Here is a 9,135-nt window from a genome sequence, read left to right on the forward strand (position 1 = left end):
ACTATTGTAAATCTGATTCAGTGATTCTGTTTTGTTTGTGTTGGTTGTTGATTCTGTTTTTTTTTTGTGTTGGTTCAGTGATTATATATATATATATATGTATATACTATAACCCTCTTCTGTTTTGTTGATTTGGTTGTTGCCAAGTTTTGATTCTGTAATGCGATAGTATTGCTCTGTTTCAGTGATTGAGGTTTCGTTTGTGTGAAATGTTTTGATGTTCTTGATGCTGCTAGTTGACTTGGTTTATCATGAATTTGCTATGTTCAATGATCCACTAATCTAGTTATAGTTGGTGGTCAATAGTGTTGAATCAGTTTTGTGATTTGAGTTATTCACACTTGAAATCCTGATTTCCAGCTTAATCCTGAGTTACCTGTGAACATATTGGTGATTTTGAAATACATTTGAATTAACAGCCTATATCCCTTTCCCATTTTGATGTCTTTAGCTTCCATTGTTGTTGGTGACTTGGACTCTAGAAGAAGCTCAGTACAAGGAAGAGAGTAAGAAAGAGAGAAGAAAATTCTTCTCTGTTTTCTTGGGAAAATAATGTGAAGGAAACCTTTTTCAAGGCTACTCTCTCCCTGTTGTTCACACACACACACATACATATATATTGGGGGCTTGAAGAGGAAGAATAAGATTCTGTCAAAAGGATTCACACACAGAGCGTGAACATAGATTGGTTAGAGGAAAATGTCAATGTGAATTGGTGTGAAAGTGTTATGAACTCTTATGTATAGCTGTCTTTCTTTCATTTAATTTGTTAAATTTTTTTTTTTAAAGAAAACTGTTCAACACCATTATTGCTTGTTTCTTAATTGGAATTATTTGTTATATTTTGTTTTCTTTTTCAGAGAGAGAGGGGGGGAACATGTAGGTAGTGTCAGTCTGTCATGTAGATTTAGATGATATATTTTGTTTACTCTGTCATAATGAATTTGGTTATTATGTTTTGGGAATCTTCCTTCACTTTGTATATAATTCCATTGGGTTTATTCTAAAATTTTCTCAAAAACTAATCAATTTTTGTTGATCAGCATTATGCAAAGGCTGGGCTTAAAACATGCTTGGTGATATAATCCCAAGATCCTATTGCTGACTATCTTCTAAATTGTAAGGTTGGAACTTCTCCAATCACATGCAACAACAACCTTTCAACTATTAGGCTGGAAACTACTAAAGTGTGTTTTTCTATCTTCCTACACATTTCCCTATATCTGATACTGCTATTTAAATTTAAGTAGTTTTGACTCTAGATAAATTGTTCCCAATAATTGCAGATACTGCTTGAACCTCTCAATCGGCTGAAGCAAGTAGATGCTTGTCTTAATATGACCCAAGGAGTGCTCGAAGGGGTGCTATGAAACAATCATTTTGATTATTTGGATTTCTTGTGTCTGAAAGACATTGTTTCCTCAATTATGGTTTTATCCATGGGCAGTTCTCATGTTTTTTTTTTTTTTTTGGTGATATGGTAGGTGGTTGGAGAAGAGCTTGGTGTTCTCCCTGGCATGGATTCTATATTTCCAGCCTTAGCACTTCAGAGGCTTGTAGGATTCTTCGGGAATGTTGCCTAAAGAAACCAGCACGAAGATAAATTGGATGTAATTGTATATGATGGTATTAGTACTGAAGAAACTATATGGATAATTGGCGCAACTAGCAAAGCAAGGTTAGGAAGAACTCTCTCTCTCTCTCTCTCTCTCTCTCTCTCTCTCTCTCTCTCTCTCTCTCTCTCTTCGTGCGATTCTCTCAATCTTTGTGGAATCACATGTTTCTGTACAAATTGTACTTGAAGTATTTTCGGAACTTGGCTGAAAATGCTAACCATGGGAGATTGGCATTGACTGATGATATTGAAGGTAATGCAGTCATTTTGTTTTAAGAGGAAGTTTACCTTACTGTTTGTATTTTTTACTTTGTTTAATTCAATTCATTTTGCTTAGTAGATTTTCCCAAATATGGATGTTTGCACTGCTTTTGCAGTTGCATTTAATGCGAACACCACTCAGAACTATGTTGGTTCTAGAAGTTTTATTCAAGAAACACAAGTGAGTTTCTGAACCTCTTCTTGCATTTTTAGCTCATCATTCTTCATCACAGCAACTGAAACCACAGCTCATGCCACAGGGATCACATTTGTCTGAAATAGTGATAGTTAATCTATTCAATGCCTTTAGAGATATGCTCTACACCAACCTTTTGTCATGCCTTATTTGCCTCACTGTCAACTTGTATTATTGTTCCATTCATCAGTTGTTGAGTATTTCAAATATTGATTTCTCTGTATTTACCTCTCATCGTGGTACTGTTTTTGCAGATAACTAGTTCAGTTTTAGGTAATTTGTTGGATGTTGTTAAGGAGGTACAGGTAGCACGTGTTGAGCTTCAAAATCTGACCTACTCAAGTTCTTGTCCTCCATCTGGTAATATATATCCCCTATATATCCCTGCGTTTTTGTTACCTAGATGTGATGCTCGTTGACAAAATTAAATGTTTGATTCTATTGTGTTAAGCAACAATTAAGATCATCCTAGACTAATGGGATGTGGTGTGGTCAACATATGTCACGCCCTCAAAATAAACCCATAATAACCATAACATTAACATGCATTTGTAAAAGAAAACGAATCATTTGAGTTATTCATCAGAGTATTCTTATTGAAAGACATCACATGTAACATCCTGCAACATCAAAATAAATGCCCTAAGGGCTTACATCTTTCCAAGCTAACACTTGGACACAAAAAGGATGAGTATTAACTCATTTACAAGTTAAGCCTTAGGCTTGAATGTTTACATGAAATCTCAAAAATAACAAAATAAAACATATAACTAAAGACAAGTCTTCAAAATCCCAAACATCAAATCCTTCCAGGCTAAGTCCGTGGAGGTAGCTTATCACCTGAACCTGAAAATGATGTTCCCATAAAGGGTGAGCCACAGCCCAGTAGAAACATACTAAACCACATATAAGAAATGAATAAAGCAATAGCATTTGACAGATGGTTAACCAAGATAATCAATTACTTTATTTTACAGTCTCATGACACTATTGTCTAAGATACAATTTACTTTCCAATTTTATCAACATGGCTCAGAACCTGGCCAAACTTACAACAGTGAATTACATATATCATATTCACACCCTTCCAATATCAACAAACAAATGAGTCTCAAGCTCAAATCAAAACACTTCATACTTCCAGATTGATACACATTTTAGTGCTGCATCAATAAAACACTTCTATAAAATAAGCACACATAAAAGTGATGCTAATGGAGTCCATCCCCTATCTCCTCCCAAACAAAATCCGGTTTAGAGGTCCATCCCCTATCTTCCCCTAAACCGTGGAGTATATCCCCTATCTCCTCCCACACAACACAAAGTATGTAATCACATAACATATACATCACACAATCAATACACATAATGTCTGTAGTAATTTAACAGTCAAAATTGATGGCTTAATCAATGTGATTAGTTTCAGTTATACCTAATCCACATGCATTGTCTACAACAATCACGACTATCCTCCACCGATAGCCCAAAACAGATATTTCTAGACTTGGAAATAAATATATCAACTATTCAATGGGTGAGTGATTTAAAATATCCAACTACACCATTTAATCAATAAATTTCCCAATTTCATGAAATAATTATACAAATTAATTTATTAATACAACTAGGGTTTTTCCCAAAATTATCAAAGTAACTCCAACTTAACAAAATACCAAAACTTAGAACAACACTTATAAAATGGAGTAGGAAATCCCTACCTTGAAGAAAAGAACTCGAATGGAGAAGATGATGAAAACCAAAGTGCTCCAAATCCAAGATTGTTCAGATTAAACGGAAGCCCTCGACCCACTCTATCTTTTTAACAAAGGACTTAGGGTAGAAATACACTCTAAATAGATCAAACCTAAGAGAGAAGGTGTGTAGGGAGAGGGAGAAGACGATTCTAGGGTTTTAAAACAAAAAGGAGATGAAAAAATGATCCAGAAAGTCGGATCTCGGATTTTTATACCAGTCGCTCCGCTCGAGCGTGGAAACCCCCGCTCGAGCGCCACTCACAGACTCCCGCTCGAGCGGCCAAACTCCCGCTCGAGCGGCGAATGCACACTCCCAGAAGTTTTTGCAGACAGGTCCCCGCTCGAGCGTCCAATCCCCCGCTCGAGCGGCCAACAATACACAGGACATACTGGATGGGTGTATTCCCCGCTAGAGCGCCCAAACCCCGCTCGAGCGGACAAGCCAAAATCTGGGCAACTAGACTTGGTTCCTAAGCTCAACCAACCTGCTCCAAATCTTCCCAACACAACCCAAAACTCAAAATAAGAAAATGATGAATGACAACAACAATTATACAATGACGGAATCTACAGAACCTAAGTCCGGATACAATAATCAAATGGGAAAAGACCGGGGTCGCTATAACATAGTTCAATGCTACGCAGATAAAAGTTAATTTGTTACCTAGATGTGATACTTTTTTTTTGTGTGTGCATGTGTAATGATTTATAACTGCTTAATCCACTCTTACATTAAGGAAAAGAAAAAAACTATCCATGTTTAAATGCCTAAGTCGATTAATTTTCATTCATTCTATTAATATAAAAGAGGGCAGGGCATAGTCTTTGGCATCATAGAAATTTGTTCCTTCTTATTTTCATTTTATGCTACTTTTTTATTGACTTCAATTTTTTTTAATGTTACTTCTATTCATTACAAAAAATATTTCATATTTTGTCATGCATATGGATCCGTAGATTTTAATTTTATTCTATTGATTCTTGCAGTTGAGCAACTTGAACTACATCTTCACTTCATTGATTTTAGCAGTGGTAGAAAAGTGGCATTGATTCTTGACATGTCATGTTTAAAATGGTATAATTTCATGATTCAACTCAAATTTAGCAATGGCTCGACTTCTTGAGTTCCTTAGTCAAACTTGCATAGCATCAGCAATGCATTTTTTAATCTTAGTTTTACCATATAACTATTGGTTGTTAGAGATGTTCGATTTACGTAGGACAAGATGGTCTTGCATGGTGCATGCAGTAGATCTCTTCTTATTAGTCGAACAATCTAGATTAGATGTTTAATTTTGGAATGATTTGGCATTGAACCAAATTATTATTTAATTCTTTATAACTATAATAGGAAAAGATTTGGCTTTATGTTGGACACAGTTAAGCATGTATATTAATTCTTTATAACTATAATGAATTTCACTTCCAATTTTTATTTTATTTTATTTGCAAACATATTATTTTTTGAGATTGCACTTAGTATGAGACAAGATTTACCAGTTTTTGAAACAGTATTGTGTTCTTTCATTTTTTTGGGTGGTAATTCTGTATGATGGTCATTTTAGCATCTCTGACTTTTGTTTCTCTTGTAGGTGGTTGGAACAATATGCATCCTCTTCACTCTATCCCCCGAACTTGCACCACTTCTGGGGCTACTTATGCTTATGGTGTCTGTTTTAGTTGGTAATTTTTTGTTTTTTGTTTGTTTTTGATTGGCAACAAAAGAAATTTTATTAGAAAGTAATAGTTTGTTCTGTAATTTGTCTTTGAATTTCATGTTGTTTTCCTTCACCATAAACATGCAACAGAAAAATTGTCTACGGTTTTGTTTTCTCCTTTTTCATATTTTACAAATTCTTGGAAATCTTAAGCTGTAGATTTATATGCATTAAGATGTTGGGTAATTGTCTAATTGATGATGTTTCTATTGACTAGGTAAACAAGTACAATAAGTTTGAAGCCTAAACAAAGCTGTGCGAAGGACAACAACTAAGGAGCCTTTTTGATATGACTCGTGCCCGTATTTATCTTGATTTTAAGTTAGTATGACGTTGGTCACTAATAATTTTATTTTATTTTTGCCACTGAACCTGTAGAATCCTATAATGTGATAATCACATTATGATCTGCACTGAAATTAAGGAGCTCCTCTAGCACTAATATCTGTGTGGGGGGGCATTGATTTTCAAAGTGCTACATGGAGGACCTGGGATAATGAGAGATAATTAATGAAGATCCAATTCTGTAGTGTGGGTGAACACTGAGAAACTTTAATATTACATCAGGTATCCAGGTCCACGGCCAATGCATTGTGTGCTTTTGCCTTTGTAGGGTACTGATATGCCCACCACAGAGGAGGTAAAGTACACCTGATGTGTTTTTTGATCCCAAACTCTTAGTTTCCTTTTCCATTTATGAATGTAGAAAACTCCATGATTTACGAAAGGACTAAAAATATTCATCCCTAAAAAGCCCTCTTTGTTGCTGGTGCCTGTAAGAGAGTGTTCATCACACTTGCCCAACATTAGTAATCTATTTTTATATGCTAAAAACGTCAATTTAACTTTGAACAATTGTCACTTTGGAAAATTATCTTCACTAGTTCTGATATGGTCAAGTTAGTCGTTTACTATCTTCATTACTTTGGAAAATTATTAGTCAACAAATTCATGCTATGTGCTGAGCATGAATATGTTTAAAATATTTTGTTTTCAAATTTTTATATTCATATGAATCTAAAATATTTAATCCAACATTATTCTAATGAGAAGTCTTTTTTCTTCTATGATTTAGGAGTTCAATAAGTATTATGACAGAGAACCAGCTAAATACATCAAGCAATAAAAAGGAATCAAACCAAGGACAGGGGCACCATACTCTTGTGATATTGGCTATGAATGATTTCTTGGGCCTGAGGTTTGTTCCTATTTTCTTTTCAATTTTTGCTTCTTTTGAACATCACAATGTATGTTAGTGGAATGATGACTCCAACACATCTCCGAATCTGATAAACACATTTTGGCTTGATTTGAAAGTCATGTTGAAAGTACTATATGGTTTTTTATTCCTCAGGGGTACTTCAGTTATAGTGGGTAGTCCCTCTTCTTGATTCTTTATGAGCAAACAAAGATACGCTGACTATATTTACAATCGCGGGCTTATAGTGGGCAGTCCCTCTTCACCAGCCTCTCTATATTTCACTATAATTGCGAGGTTGTCTTCTGGGATCTGATGCTGCCCTTTGCACTGTCATTGTTAATGCCCCCCAGTCTGTACAGTAAGAACATTTTAATATTATAATATAAACAAATCAAAATAATGTCATTGTTAATGCCCCCCAGTCTGGATTCATTTTGGCCTATGTTGCTCTTCTTATTATATCAAAATAATGTTATCATGTCACCTGTTCCTTATGGAATCAATATGTTAAATATATAAATGAAGTTGGAGCTGGTAAGATTGCAGATTGCACCGCTGTGACAGACATTTGTAACAGAAAGCTGATAGGTGGAGAAAATGCTTGATATGCATATTGCATCAAAATCTCCCAAAGAAGATAGCACTTGGATTTAGAAGTTTGCAGCCGTTTTTCATTTTTCCATTTTCCTTTTCTTTCTCTTGTTTCTATAGTTGTTCAGGTACCTCCCAGGGATTCCTGTTCGAATTTGACTTATTATCTTTTATTCTTCCTACTTATTAGGTATTCATTTGTCTAGGAGTATGCTTTTATCAAAGAAAGATACTAAAACCTATCTTTATCAATCAATCTCGCTTATCTCAAAGATGAGGTATCATATCCAATTTGGGCTTTTATACATGCTGCCTTTAGCAAGAATTCTATGTAAGTTTGTTTCCAGCATTATGTTAAGAGTTCCATCCTTCCTTGCTTTAGTTTTATTCCTTATCAATTATTTTCATGCATTTTTTGTCTTTAACATGTAATTGCTCTATCATTTACAACCAAACCGTAAACTATATTCATATATCATCCTCATTGTAATGTGCTCATTTTAATTTCTTGTTTGAATTTTTGTCTTCAATATTATCTTTGACTGTTGTTCCAGCCATCTCTATTGTTGTCCGCCAATTTGGTCGCTTTCTTCATGAACTATCTCACAGTACTCAATCCGCTGTTGCCGTTGCTACCTAGCGAAGGTATAGGTATAGTGGTTGCAAATTAAAACCACACCCCAAAATAACATTCAAATTAACTGTCTAGTTTTGTTAATCACTCCTTTTTTTAGTTTTCTAGAGGGAATCTCTGAGTTCTATGGAAAATGATATAATATATTGTTATTGAAATAATGGCATTTAAAGTTTTTTGAGGAAAACTTCAAGTGTATTTATTTTATTTATTTCAAGGACTCTACTGCAGAGCTCTTCATGGGCATCTTCTTACTGTCTGTCTTCGCTGTAATTAGTAATATAGAATTCGACTGTTGACTCACTGGAATTGTTTTCAGTGTTTTTGGTTTTTGGTTTCTTCTTTTGCTTTTAAAGTTATGATTTTGGGGGATATGGTTTTAGAGATGGTTTAGAGATGGTTTTTGTTTATCCTATCAAAGTTATCATTTTACTTACCCAACTTCTACTACATAATCCGATTCAACTATTTATTATTAGGATATAAAAGCATACCTCATCAAGATAACTAAATGTCATTTGTTATCATCACTATCATAGTTCGCTCCACTTAGCTCAACACAACAATGCACCAATTTTACTCGTTAGTTTGACTTAAAATCAATTCTCTTGCAGGTCTGCTGTTCTTTTATCCTCAGGTTTACATTTCTTGTCCATTAATTAAGACTCTATTGTGATTGTCCTGATTGATTCTGTGTTTTTGTTATTTGTTTTATTTTCTCATTCCATTCTAGTGTTGAACATTAGCACAATAATTTGGATGCTGAAGGTTCTTTGTGTTACATTAGATGGAATGTCACGAACTTAATAGATTATGTGTGGTAGTGATATGTTTCGCAACTTGCTTTAAAGCTACTCCTATTTTCTGCAGAATTTGTTTCTTCATGTAAAATTTAGGCAACTTGAGATAAGCTATTCCTTCATAAAAGGTATACCTTATTTTACATAGATTAATGTTACACTTCTCTCTTAGCTAGGCTTACATGATGCACGTCTGGAATTGGGATGTCTCTGAATCTGGGTCTGGGAATTTCAGAAATTTTATGCTTCTTTGCACAGAAACTGAATTGGGTTTTATTGGGTATTGATTGATACTATGGGTGAAATTGGGAAAACTTTGGAATCTGGGTCTACTAGAGAATTGTGTTCCCAAGCTGTGAAAGTTG

This window comes from Camellia sinensis, chromosome 10 (assembly GCF_055761805.1).
Source record: "Camellia sinensis isolate YWXY chromosome 10, ASM5576180v1, whole genome shotgun sequence".
In the NCBI taxonomy this organism is placed as follows: domain Eukaryota; kingdom Viridiplantae; phylum Streptophyta; class Magnoliopsida; order Ericales; family Theaceae; genus Camellia; species Camellia sinensis.